Source organism: Parasteatoda tepidariorum, chromosome X2 (assembly GCF_043381705.1).
Source record: "Parasteatoda tepidariorum isolate YZ-2023 chromosome X2, CAS_Ptep_4.0, whole genome shotgun sequence".
Taxonomy (NCBI): Eukaryota; Metazoa; Arthropoda; class Arachnida; order Araneae; family Theridiidae; genus Parasteatoda; species Parasteatoda tepidariorum.
Genome location: NC_092215.1, coordinates 37,321,809 through 37,348,960, shown reverse-complemented (window position 1 = coordinate 37,348,960; position 27,152 = coordinate 37,321,809). Strand labels below are relative to the sequence as shown.

The 27,152-nt window shown below is 28.9% G+C and overlaps 1 long non-coding RNA gene across 2 annotated transcripts in view; it reads right to left on the bottom strand.

The window, feature by feature from the left end:
- LOC122271401 (uncharacterized) overlaps positions 1-27,152 on the bottom strand; it is a 147,010-nt gene that overhangs the window by 113,049 nt on the left and 6,809 nt on the right. The window contains exon 2 of one of the 2 annotated variants that reach the window (XR_006226352.2): positions 11,532-11,732. The exons of the other annotated variant lie outside the window; for it this stretch is intronic. This is a non-coding gene — a long non-coding RNA (uncharacterized lncRNA). Of the gene's footprint in view, positions 1-11,531; positions 11,733-27,152 lie in introns of those variants that run through there. 2 annotated transcript variants of the gene reach the window in all.

The window sequence follows — 27,152 nt, the reverse complement described above, 5'->3', positions numbered from 1 at the left end:
AGACTATTTTTATTTATTGTTTTAAATATTAAGTTATAGAATGCTTTAGATCAATATATCTGTTACCTATTCTACGATTTCATTCTCTTTTTATCTTTTTTTTTAACTCAGCATTTATAGATTTTAATGCATATGTAATGGGCAAGCCTTTGCACATGGTTGTGGGACTACTGAAAACAAGCCAATACTGAACTGTTTGTGAAAGTAAAGTGGTTTAATTATTCACGTAAATTCTTCAAGAGTGACTAATAAATCTTTTTTTAGTAATAACCAAATTAATTTTTACATTAGATTAATTTCGTAAAGTAATTAACTTACATGTTTTTATCTTTGTTGAATTGTATTTAATACATGCGATTCACTGATTTTCTTTGGCGAAAAGTTTAAGAAGTTTTAACATCACACACTCTTACTTTCACTACTGAAAATGTTGATTACCAACGAAATTTTCTAATTTGTAGCAGCTAGAAAATGCGTTCTTCCTAATTATTTTTATTAGTTTAATCACACAATTAATGAAGCATTCTTTTCTACTGACAGCAAATAAAAATTTCCTCAGACTTTCAAATGCAATTTAATTAATAGAATAATAATTATCTTAATTATTAAGAATAACGGAATTTCTATTGTAGTAGTTTGTCTTTGAAACAAAGTTTTTACACAATTTGAAAATAGTTTAATTTTTAATTAAGGACTAATAATTATTATTATACTAGCTAAAGTAAGCATAGTTAGGAGTATTTATGTAAGAATGCATTATTTTGGCTAAAATTAGTTTTATTTTGATTTTGCTTGTTTTTTCTTGAGGGACAAAATTGTATTAATTGCTCACATAAGCTTGCATGGGCTGATGTGGTCAAAATATTTATTTAAGAAAAAGTAAGATTAAAAACACATACCCGAATATTCTTACAATTAAAAAGGAAGATAAAAATTATGTCTTTATTTAAAGTGTCTTAACCTTTTCCTTAACCTTATGAACCTTTTTTGTTCACATTAGCCTTCTGATATATTTTTTTTTCTTTTTGTTCAAAACTTTGCATATATTTTTATTTAATTTGATTTTTTACACGAAAAATTAGGCATGTTGCTTTAAAAAAAATCATGATTTTCACTTGCTTAGTTAAAAAAAACAACTTCTATTATTTTACTAATGATATTTTTTTCGAGTTCTTTATATTGGTATAAAAATAAAATACTCACAAAGAAAATCATATTGCCCTTTAGAAACCATAAAAATACTCTCTTAAGCCACATACCATAGAACAAATCTCAAAGTTGCATTTTAGTATTTTTATTTAAAAAAATGTTGAGGTTGTTTTTGGATTCATGTGACTTCACATGACTTCCATTTTCCTTCCTGTTTTCAATGGAAGCCATAAAACTCAATGCTACCATCAGTAAATGAACATACATTCTGGAACGTTCTACGGAGAAATGGTTCTAAAGCATCAGATATGGAATTTTGCTCTTTGGATAACGGGGAAAGATATAAATTTTATCCTTTGAAAGAAACCATATCGACTGATATTGAATCCGCCTCGATGGGCAGCATTTCAAGGTTTATTGTTGTTTCTTTTCCCTTTAGTTTTCAGTCAAAAAGGTCTATTGTTAAGTCAACGCAGAAGCACCAAACCAGCTAACGCAAGCGAGCTACCTTCTATAACGACCCCTTTTTCTAAGAAAAAGAGGTTATATCACAAGGAATATTTTTCCCAGTTTCTATGACAACGTGCTGGGGATCTTTTTTTATTTACTCGCATGATTAAATTGGGTGTTTCACGATGTTTGTTTTCTTTTTAAGCTCTTGTTTTTTTTTATTTTATTTCGTGGAGTGTCTTTAGTTTCTTACTTTACTTCAGAGTTACTAACGGGCAAAAATGATTTTTAAATTACTTAGACACTATTTTGAATCACGCAGATGTTTATTTCGAATTGTGATCGAAAAAGAAATGATACTTGAAACACAAAAAAGCGTAGCATGTTATGTTGAAATTAATGTTTCGTGTTTACTTACTTTCTTTCAAAATGAAAAAAAAAATGGTTTCATATTAGTGAGATAAAGTAAAAAAAACTTATTTAATAAAGACACTTAAGCATTATCTTCACTGTAGGTTGTTTGTGATACCGTTTCTCGAATCAAAATGCTTTAAATGAACAATACTATACTTATTTGAAGTCCTTACATTTTTTTATTGTCAATAATTGATTGAATGTATATTATTAACAAGAAAATTTTACTTTTAATAAATCGTGCATTGGTACAATTTTTGACTCTCCAGGCAACGTGAGATTCTGTCTTTCTTCAAAATTTTTAAAAATTCTATTTCTACATTTTTCCGACGTTTTATTTTTAAATGACACAAAAAAAGAGCATATGAAAAACTTGGATTAATATATAATGTTAAACTACTATTTAATAGATATTTTTAATCATCATAATATATTTATAATGCAAAATTGTTTTCCCCACCTGATACAGAAATGAATTAAAGAGAAAGCAGCCTAAGTTGTAGCTAACAGTGAAATATATCCCCATGGTGATATAAACCAGAATAAAATTTAAAAGTGCTTAACACATTGCTAGCGGGTCACGTAAAAATACGTTTTTGAAATATTTGCAATCCATTCAAAAGTGGTAGCAAAACTGCTTTGTTCCCGCTGTGTTCTTCAAAAAAATTTTTTTTTTCTTGATTATTACAAACATTAAACCTTTCACGCCGACTGTCACAAATACGTGCCAGCATAAAACCGTATCTATCAGGGCAAAAAAATAAAACTGGAAACCAAAGTAGATCTTTAGCAATTTATTTGTGGGCGGGTTCATAATTGTTTGATTTATTTAATTCATCATTACTTAGTTCAAAATAAAATTATTTAGTTAACCCCTTGGGGACAGGTGATTCAGAAAAGCATTCGCACAAAATCAGAATCAAGTTGTAATTAAATAAAAAACGGTAACTTAAATGCAATCGTTGCTAATTTGACTGACTTACTTTGCTTTTACTTTAATTATTGTTAGCTTAAATATATGTATAATCAATGTTAATTCAAAGTATAACTAAATAGTTTTATTTTGAACAAAGTATTGGTGAATTAGATAAATCAAAGAATTATAACTCCGCCCACAAATAAACTGTTAAAGAAATACTTTGATTACCAGTTTTATATTTTTACCCTAGTTGATACGATTTTATACTGTCACGTATTTGTGACAGTCGGCGCGAAAGGGTTAAATCTTGAACTAACATTTATTATATCTATGATTAAACTGACAGTACTTAAGAAGGTAAAGGGAAAGTAAGTCTGTCAAATTAACAATGCCTACATTTAAGTTACCGCCTTTTTATTTATTTACATCCTGATTCTGAATTTGTACGAATGCTTTTATGAATCACCCGTCCACAAGGGTTAATGATTCAGCATACATGTAATCTGTACTACAATAGCTCGTCGTAATTTTTTTTAAATTGAAGCGGTAGATATAGAGACAAGTTTGCCCTAGCTTTTATGAAATATATATATATATATATATTGAGAAATANCATTATATATATATATATATGTGTATATATATATATATATATATATATATATATACACTATCTACCAATAAGTATTTATACACCAATGCAAATGACTATATCTGCTGTCCTGACTTACGTCACGCCCACCGCCGGTATAAGTCGTGTAGGGAACAACATCGGCATTAGTCCCATGCAAGATGACTACCTCACTATTTTGGAAGACAATGTGATGATTCCTACGTTGTGGCAGTTTTACGGGGTGAACCCCTGTTACTTCCAGGATGCCAAATGTCATGTTGAGAGGGTCACCAAGGCTTGGTATTTTTAATTTTATAACCGTTGCTGAACAGCCGACCCAGTTTTATGGATTTACGGCTACTAATGTTTAACAGCGTAGCGTTGTAATTTTGGATCCAACCCAGAAGACAAGGGAACTCCTGGATCGAGAATTGGGAGAAATTTTGCCTTCGTGGAGGACTTTTTGATGGAGCTAACCCGCATTCGCGTTACATGGAGAGGAAGACCACGAGAGCCTTACACGGTTAGCCTGACGGCAAGGGGACTCTAACCCATGATCCATCTACCACAGAGGATATTTCACGTCAGCACTGCGGTCGATGCAAGGAGGATGCGTAATTCGTATCGACTGGGATTCGAACCCGGTTCGCTGCTTTGGAAGGCGAACGCTCTGTCCCCTGAGCCCTTGCAACTCAAGGCTTGGTATGGTGCCAATGGGGTCAATCGAATGGAGAGGCCTGCCCAAAGCCCAGACCTGAACCCTATCCAGTACCTCTGGGACGAGTTGGATCGCCGAATTAAGGGGTGTACTACCAGTCCAAAATCGGTAAAAGAACTTGCAAGTGTTCTCCAAGCCGAGTGGAAGAAACTACCACTAGCTGTCACACAAGGAGTTGTGGAAAGCGTGCACCGGAGTGTTCACGCTGTAATTGCCTTTCGTGGAGGCTCTATCAACTATGGATTATGAATAAAGTTTGCTTTTCTTATCAATCACACGTGTTCTTTTCAATCAAATGTAATTTCAAATTAATTAATACATAATATATTATATTAAGAAGATACCAATATACACAAAATATTGGCATCTTCTTAAATATATATGCATTAATCTTCTAAAGTATTACTATTTCTCGAAAAAAATAGTAAATAAATGTGAATCCATCCTTAAAAAAAAAACACGTGCATCGTCATTTTTTAAGAAAACCTTTGAAACAAGGATAACACGACACGCAATATAATAATAATAAAAGCAGATAAAAAACTTCGACGGAAATAACATAAAAAGATTCGAATGAAAGTAGCGAAATACAGTTTTCTACATCTTTGTAAAAATCACCTTGCTTGATTTTTTTTAAGTTAGATTTGTATAAAACATTTATCGATAAGACTCTAGAAAGCATTACAAAGTTTGGAAAATTCTATCTAAGAGATCACATACAACAGTTCAACGATGTTCTTTTAAGGATGAACCCAATAACAAAAATAAAATAAGACTACCCCTAGTGTTGTACGTTTACTGTTGCCTACTTTTGGTGTTATTCAGATTCAACAGACGTTTCTAAGGATGTAGCAATAGTGACAGGCACACCATTATTTCCAAGGCAATATTCTTTTGTATTCGATCCTTCTTCCCAAAATGTAATCTTTTATCTTATTTTTTTTCTAAGTTTATTTCTAGAGTAAATAAGATATGTTCCATTGAAGATCTCAACGAAATCGATTGTTGAACATTCCCTCTTTTTTGTGTAACGACATTGAACTTGTTTCAAGGAGATTATGCTTCGGAGAAATGGTTATGTTTGTTAAGTATTGCACAAGTTTGAACTTTTACGAATGTATAAATTTGATTTTATTTAAACTCTTATGAGTTCTTGTATTTCAAGTAGTATGTTCCGGAGAAACACGTTGCATGAGAAATGCGTTACGTGGTGGAACTGAAAGACCGTTTCTGGATCCGTATGTAATGTTTCAACAAAATGTAAAAAAAGTTTCTTATTTATATGATAATACTAAAAAATGATATCGACTTATTTTCGTATCTTGAAATTACATGATAATTTCCGTAATTTACAATTTGAAACCAAATAATTTCAACTCCCCACACCCTCGGTAATAAATCTCATACTTCTGACGATTCAGTCGCTCTTGACCAGCAATTTGTAAATTTTGTGATTAATTTTGTCATAAATCACATGATTTATGACGAATAGCTAAGTCTTAAATCTATGACGAAAATTTTTCCTCAACTCGAAACCTTATCATAGTGCATTGTGAGAGATTTTGTAATCAGAATAATGACTAGACAAAAATAAAGTGCCAAATCCTACTCCGTGGGCATGGGTGTAATTTGTCTCTCTGTTAGTCAATTTGTCTGTCTGTATGTCCTTCGTTTGTTGTTGGAGTGACAGCCTAAGAGAATGCGATTACTGGAAATTTCAAATAATTTTAATGGCACGAAATTATGAAGTATTTTTTTTTTATTAAATTTTTATTTTTCATGAAATTAGTATCCTCGAAAAAGCAACAATAGTTATTTCGTCATTTTGGCGAAATTTTAACAGGAGCATATACCAGGAAAGATTTCGTCGAAAAAGAAGAAAGTTTCGTAAGATTTCAGTATCATTTTTTTACAATGTTCTTGTCAAATTGAATTTGAGGCAAAAAAGCATAAAAATCAAGAATATTGTTGGATAAAATATGAAACCAGGAAACATATTTCCGGACATAAATTTTGCTAACTCTTTAATTACTTTTGAGGATAGTTGGATGTCCTAATAAATTCACACTCAATTGTGTGTTAGATTCTCTTAAGAAGGTCTTTTTTGCCAAATTAAGCAAATAAAACAGACAGATAAGTAATTTAATCAACAGATGTAACGTTATAATTAGGATCTAATTCATAATAATTTTCTATAGACCATTTTCATCAAAAATTCGATATGCACTTAGATTAGTATTTAATTGCTAAATTTTATGGTTGCGTAGATGAATTGTTCTTATTCGTATCAATATTTATGTTTAATTGAATAAATCCTGAAATTTAATTTTCACTAAAAAGAAATTAACTACAAGTACAATACAATGTGGTTCAAATATATAAATATAAGATTCATTAGTTCATATATGCATTTAACACGTTCACGCCGGGGTGACCCACCGGTGGGTCACGCTAGATTGTCTCATCTTGGCAGCGCACCGGAGTAAAAACTGGTAACAATAAATTTCATTTTTTAGTTTTTTTCTGGGAATAATAAAATCCATAACTACCAATTGTTTTTAACGGGTGCAAGGTTTATATTGAATTACTTCTTCGCCGCGAAAAATTTCCTTACAGTGAATTGTTATTGTTGACAATAGATTAACTCCTCCCGCTTATTATCTAATATTGAAATAGTTCTACTAGTATTTTCTCTTTTCCCGTACCAGTATTTTCACTTTTCCCGGCGTGAATGTGTTAGGGTTCTCAGTTATGCATTTAGGGTTGCGTGAAAATATTTAATTTTTACATTAAGTAATATTTTCCACCACTTTCTGAAATCTTCCCCATCTACAGTAAACAATGGCAGCTGTAATATTAGTTTTCAAATGCAGTATTAAAGCTCGATAACCCTTTAAGACACAGGCTGCACGATTACTCGGGTTAGATATTAACCTAATATGTGTATAGTAGTGATATATTTATTTTAGAATATTTAAACTGAGTAAAAGTTTTCTTCTTTAAACGCTGTCATTTTAATATTAAAATTGCCCATTACTAAGATAAAATTATACTTAAAAAATAATAATGCCAGTGCGTATAAATTATCTTTAATTTTTTAGAAGAGTGTTAATAACAAAATATCTTTCCCAATATTTTTACGTTTTGAGCTATTTGCACCAGAAAAAATAATTTTTATCAAATTGCAGATAATGTATCAGTACAAACAATTAGTTTGAATATTATCGAAAAAAAATTATACGTATTTATAAATTGCCGGGAGGTTATTTTTAAAGGAAAATATATTGAAAATGGTTATTAAAAATTTGTGATATGCCAGTAAACTAATATTAAGGCATTAATTTTGACAATTTTTGTTGAACATTGATGGCATTTGTTGGACATTTTTAGCTATGTAAAAAATACCTTTATGGAAAAAGTGGTTTGTTGATTTGCATTTGTGCTTAAACTAATTTAATGTAATCTAGATGCCACAGTATTATAGTGTAGATAAAAAAAAATAATTTAAAAATCCAATAGTGTCTAAGAGTTGTTTTTAATATTATATAAGAAAAATACCATATTTTACAATTTTTATGCTCTCTTTGAGGGTCAATTTTTGCATAAAAGTATCATGCTTTAATTAAGCATTATAAATAGTATCATGATTAAATTATTTATGATGTTCAACTGAATATCTGTCTTAATACAAAATATTGAAAATGTTAAGTTAAATGTTAATTCTGTATCATGAACATAAGAAATACCTTGTTGTAGATTTTTTATTCTATCTTGTGGTATTTATCATGTATCAAAATACCTCGTAATAATAAATGGCGAAATTAGGCAATTTTTTTTAAAAAAAAAACATCATGTTCAACTTTCTCTAGAGGTGAAAGATACTAAAATCTGCTTTCCACAAAAATTACTTTTTCGTGACGTGTAGGGATTTACCTTAGTCGTACCGAATTAAGGGTTATATACATTAAGCAGAAAATGATTTGAGGATCTAATTTTGCGAAAAGATCTCATAGTATTTGAAAAACGGAGTATATAGAAAGTTATTTTTAAAGCAAAAATAAAGATATATTTTAATTGAAAATCGTTCAAAGTTTGATTTTATTTAAAACGGTCACATTAAAACGCATGCTTTTTTTATTACCATATAATACCTTGAAGGAACAGAGATTAATCGTGCGCAAAATATTACAAAGTAAGTAGTTTGAATAACTTTTGATCCAATGATTATCATCTACTAGAACTCAAACGTAAGGGTTCGAGGATCTAATCTTGAATATATATTAATTAATTCGTGTGATGTTGTTTAAAAAAATTGTACTTAAAGCATCAAACAAGTAAAAAATACTCGAAAATCTTTGAAATTTGATAAATATCACGCAAATTATTGCTCGAATAATTTGACTTCCTGATTTTTGATAACTGGTTTTTGTGGCATTGATTAAGAGTTAATTGTTCCACTAACTTTTTTTAATATTATTTTTTTATTTTATAATCGTCGTTAAACAGTTGACCAAATTTTGGGTTTACGACTATTAATATTCAACTTCGTAGCCTTGTAATTTTGAAGCAATCCTGAAGACAAAGAAACTTTTGAATCCCCCAGAGGTATTGACTTGCAATGGGAACATGGAGGACTTTGTGACACGACAGATTTAGCGTGCATCAGTCCACATTTACTACACGGGGAGTCTTCTGCCAGCGAGAATCGAACTCACGGCCTTTTGAACAGGTCCTAGCCCCCTACCAACCAGGCTATTCCGGCCCTGTTCTACTAGCTTGAAATAAACAACATACTATCGCAACTAATATCTTTTATGTAACATTAATTGAGAAGGGGAGGGGATAAAAATAATAAAATCCTTTCTACATAAATTTAAATAGAGATTAATAAAATATTTTAGACACAAAACAAAATAAAGCAACAAAAAAGGATTGGGAATGATTAAAAAGAAAATAAATTTATAAATTAATAGAAATTTGAGGAAAATATTTCGTTTCTAACACATTAAGCGTATAATGTTTAAATTATTCCATCAGGCCACGGTCACAAGATACTAAAAATTATTTTACATCATTTTTAAATCTAGTCATATATTTTCCTGATTGAATTTTGCAAAAGTTTAATGCAGCAGCAACGTTTAAACTACCTTTATGAGCTCCGTATTTTATCAACAAAACATTCTCCGGTAATTTCTGCGCTTTAGGTGGAAAATGGCTTTGATGCCACGCCGAAGGCCTTTTACCATGAAAACTTATATATTTTCCAAAAGTTCTTGCTTCATTTACCTGGAATAAACTGACTTCACTTCAGTTTTGAATGCAAGGCTCAGCGCAAAAATAAATTTCTAAATATTTTTTTTTTCTATTTCGATGAAAATAGGTACGCAGCATCAAGCCTGTTATGCTAGTATAGCTCTCTTAATAGATGCTTTCCAAAAGCTTCGAAATGTGGAGACGATGCGAAATAGAACCTCATAAACAGGAAAAAGGAAGTGTGCGATTGCTGCTTCGGAAAAAGTTATTTATGTAAAATAAATATTTATTTGAATTTTCAGACGAAATCAGGAATATTTCCGGAAAGGGAAAAAAATCAATCAATCAAAAAATAAATTTTTTTTGTTGCTAAAACGCTGTTTTTTTTTAAATTCCTTTTCTAAATTAAATCTATTAGTTTAAAAAAATTAGTAATTATTTTATAAAACTTAAGCAATTAAAAAAAGTCAAAAAATTAAACAGTTATTAAAAAGTTAAGTTTACAAAACAAGATATTAAAAATTAAATATTACAATAAAACATTTATTTTTATTTTGTTTTTATTTATTCTTCTCCGAAAATTTATTGTCTTCGTCATTGTTCTTGCATATTTCATGAATACTTATTCATATTATGTTATCAGAGTTAATTCATTTAATACTTTTTCGATGCGTTCAATGTTTATTGAATTAAGCAGCATATATACCTGCCAACATTCACTCTTTTCGAGAATGGATTTTCCAAGTGGTAGAAAAAACAATTACCGAAAAACTGCCAACATTCACACTTTTCGAGAATGGATTTTCCAAGTAGTAGTAAAACAATTACCATTTTTATTAAATCTTATTACCGTGAGTTATTAAATCTTTGCTTTACATAACTTGCCACTATGCGGCTACCTAATTTGCAGCAAAAATTCTGCAAAGCGTATCCCAAGCTTATAAAGATTAGCTATGTCAAAATTAAAGTTAAAACAAAAACAAGTCTGCTGCATGAAACACGTTCATATTGATGGGATCACTTTATGTTATATTACCTTAATTAATTACCTTCGAAGATACCACTTACTATTCTACAGAGTGGTAGTCAAATTGAAAATAGGAATTTTCGAGACTTTTTGAACAATTGTGAAGAAAACTAGACCTACCTGACTAGACTACCTGAAGAAAACTAGAGCAAAGTAGCGTTTCATTTAAGCTTTTGAAACATTTACAAGTAGTTCATGCCTGCCAACTGCTATGATTTTTGCAAATTATTTTACAGATTAAGTAATTTTGCCAAAATTTTAAAAGCTTTGCCAGGAGAGAGCTGCAGGGCTGCCAACTTTCTACTTTTTTTGTAAAATTTATTCTAGTGGTCGCTAAGTTAATATTTTAATTTATTATCTTTTATTCATTTAAACTTAGTTTCCAAACCACTACACATAAATGATTTAAAGGTTCCTATGCATCGCCACTGATTTGTTATTCTTCTGTAAGCAAATTTTCCTTTCCTAAAGTTTATGTTAAGTCACTGTTGTTAATTTCACTGATTTAGAATTTAAATGCTTGCTATAAAACATGTTCTAAAAGCATTCCAATGGTGGAATTTAAACAGTTTGTCCCTCTTGCCATTTAAAAAAAAACACGTTATTCCTTAAAAAAGTAAAAATTGTGGTCAAAACATTCCACTTATTTTTTTCCTTTTTCTTGTAGATATAAGATAAGTAATTATACCATAATGATAATAAAAATATTTATATTTGAATCATTTCATCATCAAAGTGATAGAATTGAGGAAGAAAGACCCATTTGGTTAAAAATACAACTTTATGTAAAGGCATATTTTACTTCATTCATTAATTTGATTTTGGAATTAACGGATTAATAATCTATAGAAATCACTTCTTGCTTCAGATCCCCATTAACTCATACATTTTTCTTAGTTTCATTAAATAGATTTCCTGGTCGTAGTGAAAACAATCAATTGGTGTTTTTTTTAAAGCAAAAGAATCTGTCTTATTAAAACCACAAACATTCAAACATTACAATGCATTTACCAAAAACATTGCATATTCACAACTTCACCAAACATACAACAATTTTATGTATAAATTGACATGTTCTGAAGTTATTATTACGAATTTATAAAAATTCCATTCAGTTTCAATTCCTTTTTTCCTTCTTTTCGCTTCAATTCTCTCCCTCCAATAAAATAAAAAAACCTTTTAGCAAAACCTGAAAAGATGGAAAATATGGATAATCAACTTTTAAAAGATTGGTAATTCATTAGCTTATTCTTTTGTACATCACTTTTCAAACATATAATTTTACGTATGAAAAAATTGCAAAATACTAACGCAGCTATAAAGTGCATTAGCATTGCACGTTTTCCAAATGTAACATGCTATGTTAAATACTCGGCATCTTTAGTTAGTTAATATAGATCACGTTTCCATAAACCTGCAGACATTCTCTGAAGTGTAATTACAAAGGGCGCATCTAAATGTTGTGTGGGTTGCAAGAATCAGATGTGCCATGCGTAGCATATATGAATATTTACTCGATGTGTTCTACTAAGTACAACTATATGTCATAATATCTAGCGTTATAGCAATGTCATCGTTTAAAACGCCCTTTAATCGAATGGTCCATTAATCAATCATTTGTAAAGGTAACATAAGCTTTATATGATTAAATCCGTATGATATTCAAGACCAATAATTGAGTAATGATCAGATGGAAGGCAGAATTGAAATTGAGACATTTAACTCTTCATATGCTACTGGGAAATATCTGCTTCAAAAATTATTAAGAATTGGTTTATTTCATTCAATTACCATAACGTAATTCAAAATGAGTTTGCTCACAATTCAACAAAATAATAATAAAAAATCTAATGATCATAAATAACATTGAACTGAAATTAAGACAATGGACTCTTTATAAGCTACAGGGAAAATTCTGCTTCAAAAATCACTAAGAAGGGAATTTTTTTGTTCAATTTCCATAATGTGAAACAAAAAGAGTTTGCAAGCAATTCAGCAAAATAATATTCAGAAATTCTCACAGTCAAAAGTAACACCGAATTGAAATCGAGATATTTAACTTTAAACGTTACAGGAAAATATCTGCTTCAAAAATCACTAAGAATTGAATTTTTTTTTATTCAATTACCATAATGTAAAACAAAGAGAGTTTGCACACCATTCTAGACGATAATAATCACTAAGAATTGACGTTTTATTACTTAATTACCATTATGTAAAGCAAATAGAGTTTTCGCACATTTCAACAAAAGAATAATATTAAATACTCATGGTCAAAAAGTAATGAATAAAAATCAAGACGTTTAACTCTTTGTATGTTACAGGTGAATATCTGCTTCAAAAATCACTAAGAATTAACCAGTAATTTTATTTAATTATCATACTGTAAAACAAGGAGAGTTTGCACACAATTCAACGAAATAATTAAAAAAAAAAAAAGCTCCAAATACTATTTTTTCTAAGCTATCCTTGAATAATGCTGACTGTGCTTGTGTTAGATGAATTTTTATATCCATTTACTCGTAATGCTTTTAATTTAATGCAACAGTTATAACAAAATCAAGTAAGCTTTTTAGTGCAATTGTTTTTACAGAGTAACAGAGATTACGTATTCTGGTAGAGAGATAGTTATGGATAATAGCTATAAATCAAATCGTTAACAATATTTTATTTTAAATGATAATTTTGTGACATTGTTGTAAGCACAAATATTAGGAGGGAATATTCTTAACTAATAAGTAGAATATCAGAAGAGAAAAATTATTTCAAGAAGAAATAAAAAGTTTTGATTCTAAAATATAGAGAAGAAGTAATATTTGCAAAAAATAAATTGGCGATCTTGAATAATTGTATTTGGCCAACCTCTTTTTTTCCATTGTTCTGAACACAGAGTAATCTCCCCTGGCATAGGAGTGAATGATTACTGTCTTATGATAATAATTCCTGGCTTTATTTGAAACTTTAAACTGGATATAGGACGGTAACAGTGTTTTCAGTAAGCAGTTTATAGGGTTTAGCAGTGGGTTTGAGAGAACCAATTGAGCACGGTTGTTTGCTGATTTAAAGCTGAGCTGACCGTGAGGGTCTTCTTAATGCTCTCCAGTGGACTTAGCCGTTTTTTTTTGTCGAGGCTCTCGTCCCATTCGGTGTTATTTCCCATTTTCGCTACTCCATTCGGTACTATTTTCGATAGCACCCATAATATTGTACTATTGTCGTCTATAGTGATGAAAGTATGGAACGCTAGCGTTCTACCTTGATTGGTCTACTTACGGATTAATATAAGCTGAGCCTAGTCTCATGGGCTTGAAAAATGGAATGACGTGATTGCAATTACGGATTAAACATTTTGGAGGTACCTCTGTATTGTTTAAAATTCATACCAAATAAATTTTAAATAACTACACCGGCATCTCATAATCCTCTAAAGTGATCTTTTATGGCTCGGTTTTGTTTGACGCCAATAAACGTTAATTGTTAAATTTCATTGAGTTCATCTAATTTCAGCAATGGAATTGTTTTCTATGAGTTATTTCGGGTATTTGTTTTTAGTTATTAACTCGTTTAAATGTAATTGCATAAGTTAACGCATAATCCATTGCACAAAGATAACTACATACTTATGAGGGACAACTGTTACTTAATTATGAGGGATACTACTTAATTATGGGTTATAACTACTTAATTATGTAGGATTGTAATTCGTTATTAAATTTAACAGCTAAACTGTTGTCTTAATAACTACTTAATTATAAGAAAATCAAAAATATAAGTATATTATCGAAAATTCATTATCTACATATACTTTCAATGTACTGCAGCAGCAAGGAATATACTTTTTCTTCCATATAAATTTTACAATTGCGTTGTCCCTATTCACTTCGTTGAAAAATGAAACTAATGATCACAAGATGAAGCTGAGTACGGATCATTTTTATCTACAAAACTAATCATTGAGAAAGTATTATGACTAAATTGAAAAAACAAATTTAAAATTTCAACATATATCTTGATCTGCATATATTATAGTATTTCATTTCAAATATCACTTCAATATAGAGAAATAATATCGTAGATAGTAAGCCAAAATTGAATACCTATCCTTACGTATAATTTTCGTCTTTTATTTACCATAAAACTTTAAAAACGAAATATCTCTTTAATAAATTTATTAACCAACAGGATTGCAGAAAAAACACGTTCTTCACGAAAAAAACGATTCTATTTGGTTGACAGAGAAGTAATAAATACTTAAATCAATATTGTAAATGTGAAAAAAATTCCATCACTTTCTTAGTCCCCAATTTATATATAAGAAGACTATCACGTAATTAAACTAATTTTACAATTATTATGTTCTGTTTTAAAAATTGAAAAGCAAAAATTACAAACTCAATAAATCTATTGCTTAAAAAAAATCTAAACTTGTTATGGAGTAATTTATTATTACACACTTAGTTAATAATTTACATATATTTTGATTGTAATTACACATTTAGATTATAAAAACCACCATCATCTACAAGAATTATCTGGAATTTCACAAGAATTTTAAAAAATGTTAGATTATCTACAATGCAGGATTCTAATATTCCATTCTGATATTCGAATAAAATAAACTTGCAACTAACATTTAAGCAACTTTAAAGAAATCGGTTTTTAACACGACCAAAAACATTTTCTACTTCTAGAGCTTTACAATTTAATTCATTAGATAAAATACTGTAACTGTGTTTCAAAGTTCCGAATGTTCGACCCACATTGCTATGCATTCCTTGTCGCATTCATTTGCATTATAAATGTCGAGAAAGGACATAGCTTCCAGAGTCGCTCGACGTTGATTATCGCCAACTGTTACATGAGAATAGATGCTATCAATCTCATCAGAGAAACCCGCATGCACAACGGATTCCTGAAGCTAGACTTCTGCACGAAACTTTATTTACCATCGGTGGATCTTTGTTATAGCTTTTATAGATAATGTAACAATACTAATAGTTTACCGTTAGCGAATTTTAGGAATAACGTTTATAGTTATAAAGATTTGAGAGTAATATATTTTCACCTGTCAGATTTTGTTTTTTTATAAATAATTTAATTGAAGCAAACTGCATGCATTTTCGATTGTTGAACTATAAATTGTTTTAACTAGGGAAAATCGTTTTTATGGTTTCATGGCACAAAAATAGAAAAAAGGATCTTTAATATTAATTATGTTGTTGTAGTCGGCCATTAAGGCAGAGGCGGTGCGATTGTTCTTGTTTTCCAGTGGCGCCATCTATTGCCAAGAAGTTGACATCTACCTCACCAATACGTCACACCCGTTTATAAGAGAGACTCATTCATACGTCCGCAGATTGTAATTTTGATCTGAACCAAAGAACGATCAATCTCCAATTCAGTACCCCCAGAGATACTGATTTGTTATGGGAACATGGAGGACATTGTGACCCGACATAGTTAGCATGAACCAGTCACCGTTTACTATACCCGCTGGATTCGAACTCCCGTTCTCACAAACTCGAGTCCATCGCCCTGCCAACCAGGCTATTCCGGCCAATATTAATTATGGTTAGGGTTTATTAACTAATACCCAATTTAGTAATATACCTAAAATATTATAATTAATTCTAAATAAATTTAAGATGAAAGTAATGGGGAAAAAATAAATTGTTTTAATTATTTTTGAGGAATTTTAAAATTACTTCAATTTAATTTTATTTTTTTTTAAAGTTTTGCAGTTAATTTCTCTTTGCAAAAAAGGAAATATAACAGAGTGAAATAGAGCTTATTTCTTGGACCTCTCGAACACTATAACCAATTTTACTAATATACCTAAAACATTATAACTAATTACATCAAATCTCTCTCTCTCTTTTCGTTTATAAGGTATACAACACTTAAAAAAAAGCAAATTGAAGTAATTTAAATATTCATCAAAAATAGTTAATTGAAAAAATGTACTTTCTTTCATTACTTTACACTGTTTCATCTTTAAATTATTTGAAATAATTATATTTTTGGTATATAAGTAAATTAGTTTTTCTTTGATATATCCTTACCTTAATGAATATTAAGTTCTTTTTTTATATTTTTCTACCAAGAATGCAATATTAAAAAAACAGAGGCAAATTGAAGGAAGTTTAATAATAGAAAATAGTAAATTCATTATAAATTCAAACAATTTATTTTCTTTCAATGATTTACACTGTTTCGTTTTCAAAGTCATTTTTTGATGCTTTTTTTAAATAAAGAGAAAAAATTATAACGAATGATTCATATTACTATAAATCTACAACTTGAAAAAAAATCGATCTACTAACTGATATTGCTACCTTGAATCATATATACTTTCTTCTTTCGTTACTGTAAGCATAAGTGGTAGTTAAATTAAACTCTCTTTTTATTAAAAGTGAACCACGGTATCGATTATTTATGCTTAATTTCCACGATAGCATAATCACAGTTGCTAAACTGTAAAGATTACAAATAAATTGCTAGATATTGCAGCTCAATGCTCTCTAAAATTTTTATATTATGTTAGTAAATTTGGTGTCTCAGCTAAACGTATCAAATATTCTGAGAGGGGAATGTTTTTCTAAAACAGTGGGGAAAGCTGAAATCAAAAAATATAGAAAGGAGAAGAAGTCCAGCTCTTAGAATACGTAACAAACGCGAAGAACTGCTCTGTTCGTCATGCTATACTAGAAAAACAACTTACAGAATGAGCAACATACTCAGATTTAACAGAACATCATATGTACTAAGATCCAGCGCATGCGCACTGGAATCAAAGTGATTGGCAGGAGGAACGTCACAAGCGTACCGGTTGTTGGGCAACCCTACATGTATGGTAGCGTACGCTACTATCCGTACCGCCATTATATTCTTTCTTTCTATGTCAAAATTTGTTAGCAGATTTAATCCCCATAGATAATATTAATACTGTCTCAAAGAAATATCTTTATTAACAGTGCAGTACAGTTTATCAAGAGAGTAGAAATGCAGAATAAACTAAAATAAATTAAAAGAGAAAAATTTTCTTCTTTTCCCCAATCCCAGTTGAAGAGGGGGGTTGAGCATTCAGCTGTGTGCCTTTAAATAATGGGTTTTTCCCTTATACACAAGAAACCGCACCTAACCTTAGGGGACTGGTTTACATTATGCCTACGGAAGCTAGTCATCTTCCCCTATGTACACTCCTTGCTGAAACATCACGAAGAAAAAGAAGGTTATTCCGTATACTTATTAATAATAAATATACAAACTATAGAGGAACATGAATCAGAGAAATTGTTCAAAGTTTCTTTCCGCGATCAGTTTCCGTAGCTCTCACAGTAGCAGTAAAACCGTAGAATTTTAATCATGTTCTAACATACGTTAACCCTTTAAAAACAAATATCAAATTATTTGGAACATGACTTCGCTTTTTTCTTTAAAAAAAGAAAGCAATAATGGGTGGGTAAACAAAGTATTTCTTTGTTAGCATTTTTGGACTGTCAAGACAGGCGTATATACAAAGATATTTCAATAAACTTCATACTTGGTTCTAAACTCATAACCCAAGGAATATGTTTTTATCAAATTATAGCAAAATATTTACCTACTACCAACACTTTTAATAAAAGGGATTCTCCCAATTATCTAAAATGAAAGTGTTAATTGATCAACGTATGCTAATCCAAATTGATTTGATCATTTTTAAATGGATTGTCTGTTGAATAGTTTCTACGAATTGTATATTTAAGTTTGGCTTAAAGTTTGCCAGAGTTTTCCATCAAAAAGATATGAATTTCAGAAATTGTGTACGTTTTTTCATTATTTTAAAATTTTTATGCTGTGATGGTTAAAATAATTCTAATTTTTTTACCCAGAATAATGCAATTAAAACATAAAATTAGCTGTTAATAGAGAATATCATTCGTAAAAATGCCATGTTCTAACATACGTTAAATGGTATATATATATATATATATGGTATATATATAAAATATATATAAGTATATATATATATGTTTTAGAACATATTTTTATAGTATATATATAAATGTTTTAGAACATCCAGTTATTGTTCCAACATATATTTTCAACACTCAGATTATTAAATATTATACGTAAATGTTCTGAGCTATACACGTAAAATTAGCTGAGCATTGTCATCACCTCGCCAGGATATTNATATATATATATATATATATACCATATATATAAGATAAGAATATTAAGATATTTAAAAATCATTAATTCAGTAAGCATGAAACGTTTTCCAAGCTATATTATTTCCTCTTTAATATTTTTAGTCTCTCAAACAAACACATAATTTCCTCTTATTATTTAATCCACAGCAAAGGAATGCCTAAGATGAATCTAAAAAGAAATGGATTTCGCATGAAGGAGGACTAAAGTCGCCCCAGTAGTGAATTTTCCATTCTCGTTCGTGATCTTCGCAACCCCTATTGAAATTCCCTTCTTTACTTAACGGAAGACACCCTTGAGAAGAAGAAAGTCGAAACTCGGCGACTGGAAATCGAGCGAAACATCTGGGTTTTGGACAAAAATAAATAGAAAGTGAGCAGGGAATGTGCTTTACTCACACATCCGGGGATTTGAGTCTTTCCGCATAGATAAATTTAGGGAACTGAAGAATATGAGGAAGAGGTGGCTTTCGTACGCAGAAACTCCGAAATCGAATAAACTCAAAATATTTGCTTTTAAGTTCCAAAAGTCAGTAAATTGAAACTTAGTACTTCGTGAAAGATCTATATTATTTAATTGTTGGTTCCGAAATACATCAAAATGTAATAATGTTTCAAAAATGTTAAAGTTCTGTCTGAATGCAAGTGATACTAAATACAACGTCAATTCTACGATTGGTTCAGAAATGTTAATTATTCCATTATTGGTATTAAAATGTAATAATTTTTAAAATTTTTAAAGTGATACTAAATGCAGCATCAGAAACATCTTGTAACAACAATATTTGTCTTTTAAATTATTAAATTTAAACTAGAAAACACTAGCAGGAGAAATGTTTGCCTGGAAAAAACTTCTTGAGAAGGCCATGGCCCAGCCTGGGCTGTAGAGTTATTGATGATGATGAAATTTTACTCATCTGTAATTTCGTACTCTAACTACTTAGAATGCTAATTTTTAAATATATGGTAAAAGAATTTTTCTCATACCGTGGTGCAAAAATTTGATGAGAATCACTAACAAGATTCTCTTTCAATGGTACGGTAAATTAGCACTGCTTCTCATATTTTTTTCCAAACAAAAATAAAAATTCCACATTTTTACGTCTTTTTAATTTCATGAAACATTCTTAAACATGATGTACACTTTTTAATATATTCAATGTTTTGTTTAGTCTTATAAACAATTACTTCTCTCTAAAATTGATTAAAATCAATTAAATTGAGCATTTTTTTGATATTTATAAAAAACTTTATAATTTTGAACTCAAAGAAACGTTTAAATTATTTTTTTAAATATAACATTATACAAATATTCACTTTTGAGGCAGGATAATATTTTTTCATAATAAAAAAAATTAAAAAGAAATAATTTAAGCTATAAATAATTTACAGTAACATCTGATTTGAGCTTTTATATAAGTTTATGAAATTTTAGGTATTACGATTTACCATAATACATCATTTTAAAGCATTGCCTAATATTGCGTGCAGTGTTGACATGGCATAACAATGTAGTTTTAACCATACAACAGCGATATCCGCCATATAGGTGTCATAATAAACTAGAATGATGTTAATCTTCATAAAGTTTTGGATTACTGGCTTGCTGTCAGAATATGTAATATTATTCAAAATATAGAATCAAATACATGATTAATACACTCTAGAGTTTGGTGAGACATTTACATATTACCTAAATATCAAAATCTATTCAAGATTCGTGTATATAGTAATCCATGGATTGCCTTAAATTATTATTAAATTGATGATTGTTCTGAATATAACTAAACCACAACTGTGTGTGTGTCAGAAAAAGCTAGTTGTAAAACCATATCATAAATAGCTTGCTTTCGGAAAAATGCAAGACTTATTGAAAATTAAAATGTAATTATCAGGCTGTTTCGTTTTTGAAAATAATTGTAAATAAATCTTGATAACCAGGGACATTTTCTTCTTCCGTGAAAAGGTAAAAAAAAATGGTTTTACAACCAGTTTTTGATCTCTTTTCCAAAAACCGTTTTATGTATGAGGTTTTTTTTAAAGTATGTCATTAAGTTCATACTTTTCAATTACTGCAGAATTTCCACATTTTTCGAAAATAATTCTTCTAGTGGTAGCAAAAGTAATGTATTACTTTCATACCAGCGAAATCCTCCCGATTTTCGGGACGATTTTATTTTTATACTTAATGTGGTAGCAAACGTTTTGCATTCAAACTTTATTCCTGTTTTACAGAGTTCGATTCAGTATAATTTTAACTATTTTTGTTTTTTATTAATTTAAAAATACAATACGAAGACGTGGTAGTTATCTTTTTGTGTTTTAACTGATGGCAAAAAGAGAGTTAAGTATTTGCCTACTGGAATAAAAACAGGGAAAAAAAAACTTTTTGGATGAACGTTAGAGTTGGCAGGTATGGTATCTTAATACATAATAAATAAAAGTATTTAAAGCATATATATATATATATATATATATTTATATATATACACTTAGTCAGTTAGACAGATGTTCATGTCTTGTCTTTATGTATTTGTCAAATTTTTAAAACATTTCTATTTATTTGAAAAAGAAATTCTGCTCAAATGCACAACCACAAGAAAATATCTCTCGCAAACACTTTAAATGTAGCAGGGCATTCATAAAAGCCTAAAACACGATTAATAAAGATTATATTTTTATTAAATAAAAATGGTTGAACTATTTAAATCCTAGTATAAACTCCATCGCAAAATAAACATTAGAAACACTATTTTTTTGATAAATAAATTGATTATTAAGCCGATTAAGGGGATAAAAAACATTTAAAATGTAATTTAGAAGGAACAGCATTGACAAAATAGTATTCTGTATATAGCTAGTTAAGCTTTATAACCTAATTTTATTTTATAACCGTCGTTGAACAGATGGTCCTATTTTGACTTCACGACTACCAATATTATAAAAATGTGTTTTTTTCCAACTTAGTTCTCAGATGGATTTATTTATGCGAAATAAAATTATCTTTAAAAGTGAAATAAAGACTGAGACTTAATGATAACTAATGAAAATATTTTTCTGTTTAAGCTGATTTGGATACCAAAGAATTTAACCAGTAATCTGAAAATTTAATGTATTTCACCTGAATATTAAGAATAAAGAGAGACTAACAAATTATTCATTCCAATTTTATACTTCATGTTGCCTTTAATGGTCAATTTTGCAGGATTTATAGTTGTGAAAAGTAAATTGAAAGGTTGCGGGAGTACAATGTAAGAATATTATAATGTTAATACAATCAACATCCTATGCATTTCCAATAACCTTAAAATTTAACACTTTTATTACACTTTCCGAATAAATCGTATTTTTTGTAGTGAAAAGTTAAGTTTTTCATAGCTCTTGAAATAGCAAATCTTAAATGTAAATCTTAAATTTGTAATTAAAACATTTTATTTTAACATTAACTGACATTTAAACTCTTTAAAACTTTCTGAAATGGAAAGATTTTTTTTTATTTAATCTATATTGTTTCGAAAAATGAGAAATTTGTTTAAAGAAAAAGTTTTTAACCATGTCGAGCTTTTGGCAGTAATGTGGACGTGCGTGGTATATGTAAAAAAAAGAAGAAGAAAACATTTGTTCTATCTTTGATGAAATAAAAAAAAATATTTGATAAAGAGAGAATTATTAATTGAAAAAGAAAATTATGGGCGGCCAATTTTTCTTCAATTTTTTAGAAAATTTCGTCCAGTGTTGCTAGTCCTTTGTATTAGTGCATAATATTATTCTTTGTTTTGTGACTCTGATTTAAGTTATTTTGCACACTACTAAATGTAAATGATTAAAAAGTTGATTGAATGCCTCCTCTGCTCTTGTTCAGTCGGGGTAGGGCTTTTTAAATCCAGTCTAAATTACTAAAAATTCTAAGAGCTTTAGTTTTTAATTCTCTTTTACGCTAAAAAAAATTTGCAAGAAGCGTAATTGTTGGCAACCCGGAAAATACGTAAAATAGTCTACGGTCACTATGGTATATTTCTGGTCACAAAATAATAAAACGCTTATTATAAGAAGAGCTAGAAAATATGTTTATAATTTTGTTTTATTTATTATTTGCTGAAACACGTTCCGCAACAACATTTGAATAAATTTTCCTTTTCTTTAAGTAAACGTGTTAAGTTAAAAATAATTACATCAAAAGCTTTAAGTCATTTAAAAATATTAAAGCAATATTTAAGCAAGGTTATTATTTTTATTACGAGTATTTCGAAAATTTTAAAATTTGATTAATAGTTTAGTTACTCTCGGGAAAGTCCAAATTGAAATAAATTAATCAGATATTGATCAATAACAATAATTAACTATAAAAAAATTATCGATGAATTTATAATATTACGAGTTTGCTATCACTTTAATCATTTCTGAGGTTGATTTTATTTACTTTTTTTTACAAATATTTTTTTTCGTTTATTCGTTTAATGAATTAAAAAAAAACAGTATAAAAAGTTAAATAGCTAAATGAAAAGTATCCACTTAAAAGATTACGGAAAATAATTGATTATAATATGATTTTTCTTTACGTAACAGACAAAATTAATTAAAGTATAAGCATCATAAAAAAAGAATGATCACGACAAAACTCAATTTTTTTTTTTTTAAATGAATAAGAGTTTCTTAAATTTTGACAAAGACTTAATTACTTTTTTCCCCATTTGCAGGGAGGCATATACTTCACTTACCCCATTTAAGTACTTGACCTCTTCAACCGATGCGTTTTTCACTTGGTAGCTCTGCTGTTTTCCTGGTGAAATGCAGTACCTCATTTTTAAATCCTAGTGCTTCATAACTAGGGTCATATTCCGAAACAGGTATATATATATANAGGGTATTGAAGTGTTACCAAATTTTTTTTTAAACTGCTAATACTGTAAGGAGGAAGGAAAAGCAAATATTAACCTAATACCAAGTTAATGCCTGATTGTAATCAAAGCTATTTATTTATTTAATGATTGATTATTATACACAATTTTATTTTGTAAATATCAGCAACAAAAATTTCTTCGATTCTTTCCACAGAGGGTAAAAAGAATTAATTTAAGCAATTTATGGTCCATCTAGCATAAAGGCTTAAGTTGAGTTACTTACTATTAACTTAAAATGACTGTTTTTTAAACTTCTAAGCTAATATGTCATCTTCCTGGTATTCAAGATTTGGTGAATTTCTATTTTATTTATTTTTTTTTCTCGAGCAAATGTCAATAAACTACACTGGTGTCTGTAACATATTAATAAGTGTAACTAAAGAAGTATACAAAAAAAATTTAGATTGTTTTGAAGACTTTAAATTTGAAGAAATTTTTTGGTCCGAATTGTCATGTTAAAATAAAATCACCCATATATATTTATATATATTTATACATATGTTACGGTTAGAATAATAATTATGATTATAATTGGATAATGTGATTAATTAGGCACAATTCTTACAAACCTTATTGTAATTTTTATCTTCTGCTCTAACTTTAACTGAACTTAATATGTTGTGATGTTAGTCGTTGTAGATCAGTAGAACACAAAATTAGAAGACTACGTGAAATACCGATTTTTGCCTATGTTTTAGTTAAAATAATAGTTTTAAAATTTCAATTTGTTTTTAGATCATGATATCTCTTGATGAATGATAATTTTTGATATCTTGAACTCATAAAACATGATATCGTTACAAAAGATTAATGAAAATATTAGACTATGAAGTATATCTGATATGTTATTTATAATCAATGTTTACTATTTTCAATAATCGAATAATATAGAGGAGTTAGGGCCATTTACCGATTTACCCTAAGCTGATCTTTTTAAGGTTAGGTTACACTGACCGGTATGCATTCGGAAGTTATAACCTACATTGGTGTTCCTTTCTTTCTTTTTTTTTTTTTTTGATGATCAAATGCTATTGCTCTGTACACATTTTTCCGGTATAAACTTCACTGATGCTTTTTAAAGTTAATTGCCCTTGCCCTATACGCAATTTCCCGGTATATTACCTACACATATTTTTCGATGATCAAGTGCCAATTCCCAGTATATATTTGCCAGGTGTATTCTGCGCATACCTACCCCAAATTGCACCCTTAAAAAATGAACAACGTACAAAAAGAGCATCGAAAGTACGCAACTGACATTGTCAAGCTATTTGCACTCAAAAATATTATTACGCATGCGCATTTGGTACATTTAGCTAAATGCTTTGAAATTCATTTGTAATTGTTAATAATAACTCCTTAAACCATTACTTATAAGAGAATTTATCAAATTTGATTTCAGTGTTATCTGTCATATATTGGACAAACAAAGCGTTCCCTTAAACTTCGACTTAAAGAACATAAATGATTTTGCGAAATCTGGATGTTAAACGATCTTTCATCAATTCCGTTTTGACTCTGATCATAGGTTGGAGTTTTCTTCTGCCAAAATCAGTCAACACTATTCTTCACCTACCGAACTTGATTTTAGGGAATCACTTCATATTTCGAAAAGAAAAATTCTAATAGTTTAGTTAATGATTTTTCTAGTAACTCAACCTTTCCCAATGTTTGGAAAATAATTCTCATTTAATCCAGGGTGGGAATCCCGTAAACACCCTTACACCTGTATTCTTATCAAACTTATTTTTATTATATTGATCAAACTTGTTCATCTGTTGTGATAGATTTAACCACTCCACAAGAGCTTATCTCTATGCTTTTCTCTTTAGATTTGGTGTTATTTTTTTAAACCGAAACTATAGTACGGTTAATTCTGTACTCAAGTGGTGCTTTATTCACATTGTTGTTCACTTTAGTGTATGCAGTACGAAACATACCCTTTATATTCGGATTCGGTAAGCTTCCTTAGAACTTTATAAGATATTTTACAGAAAGGGAAAAAATTGGCACCTCTAGAATAACACATCTTTTGTTTAAACTTTTTTATGAATAATCAAAATAAAAATAAATTCTGAATATTGCTCCAGCTCCAATGGTAAAACAAAACTTTTACATATTTTCTTTATATACTCTGGAGAAAAAAATAATAATTTCAAAAGTAAAATGTAGTGATCATAAAATAAAAAAAAGAAACTCTACCGCAAGAATTAAATATCGAATTATAAACTTACTATTAGAAATAAGTAATGCAAAAGAAAATTTTTAAATTATATAAACGGTTCTCATTTATGTCTAGAAAAGGAAGAAAAACTAAGAAATTTATATTTTCCAAAGAAATGAGTAGACACTCAGAAACTTTAAAAGAATTAAAAATGTCACCTTAGCGAACAACTAATAAATGAAACTGTGGCATAAATTGCTATTTTAAAGCTTTCTGTAAAAATGTAAGAAAAGAATAAATAAAGCAAGTATAAAATTTTGTGCAAAATCACTCTAACTCATAATAAAGAAATAAAAATAATATATCTCCAACCTTTATGAAAGTTAATGATATTTTGAGTATGAAAACGAAATACATTTTTTCCGAAAATAATTTTTGTTCTTGTTTGTTTTATGTTTAATCATAACCATTACTTTTCCTTGACAAAAACCATTTCAAATAAGACATTATTCTCCGAGTATATTTATTTAAAATATTGATGGGGAATTTTTTTTAATTGTTAAAAAAAAAAAAAAAGATCTTCGCTTATAAATTTAAAAACAGAAATAGACTTTTTTACTCAATCAAACAGACATTTTTAATAAAATTTCATTTAAAACATAAAAGAAACTAACTCTTTTGTACATTTAATGTTGCATTAGGAAATAATAAGCTTTCATTAAAATTAAAATTTATACATTCGTTGTTTATGCTTTCAATTACTGTCCAAATAATCAATATTTTCTCTAATCAACGAACTTATAGATGTTTTATTATTCATTATAATCATTATTCATTATCTGACATAACTACTCTAGTAAAATTCCTATAATTTTTCATTTAGCTTTGTGGAAGATAATTAATGAATTTTTTTCTATATTATCATATGCATGGATAGTTGGGACGTCTAGACAAAATCTTTTAATTTCTAATTGACGCGCGTCAGTAATTTAAGGTAATGGTTAAACTTATATTTTCTCACCTAAACATCTAAAATTATATTTTTTATTGATTTTCAATAGTAAATAATATATATATATATATATATTAATAGATTACCATAAATTCATGTTTATACAAGATTCATATTCATATTTAAGTTTTCCATTTGTGTTGCATTTTTGAAAGAAAGAAAAATCCAGCAAACGAAACAGGTAGCAACAGGTATTAAAAAATTTAAATTTTTGGACAAAACATGTGAAGATTTCAATATTGAAAAGACAAGAGAATTATAATGTTACCTGTATTTTGTTGTACTAGCTCAATTGACATTATAACTCTTTCCTGCAAGAAAAACAGTTGCTTTAGCA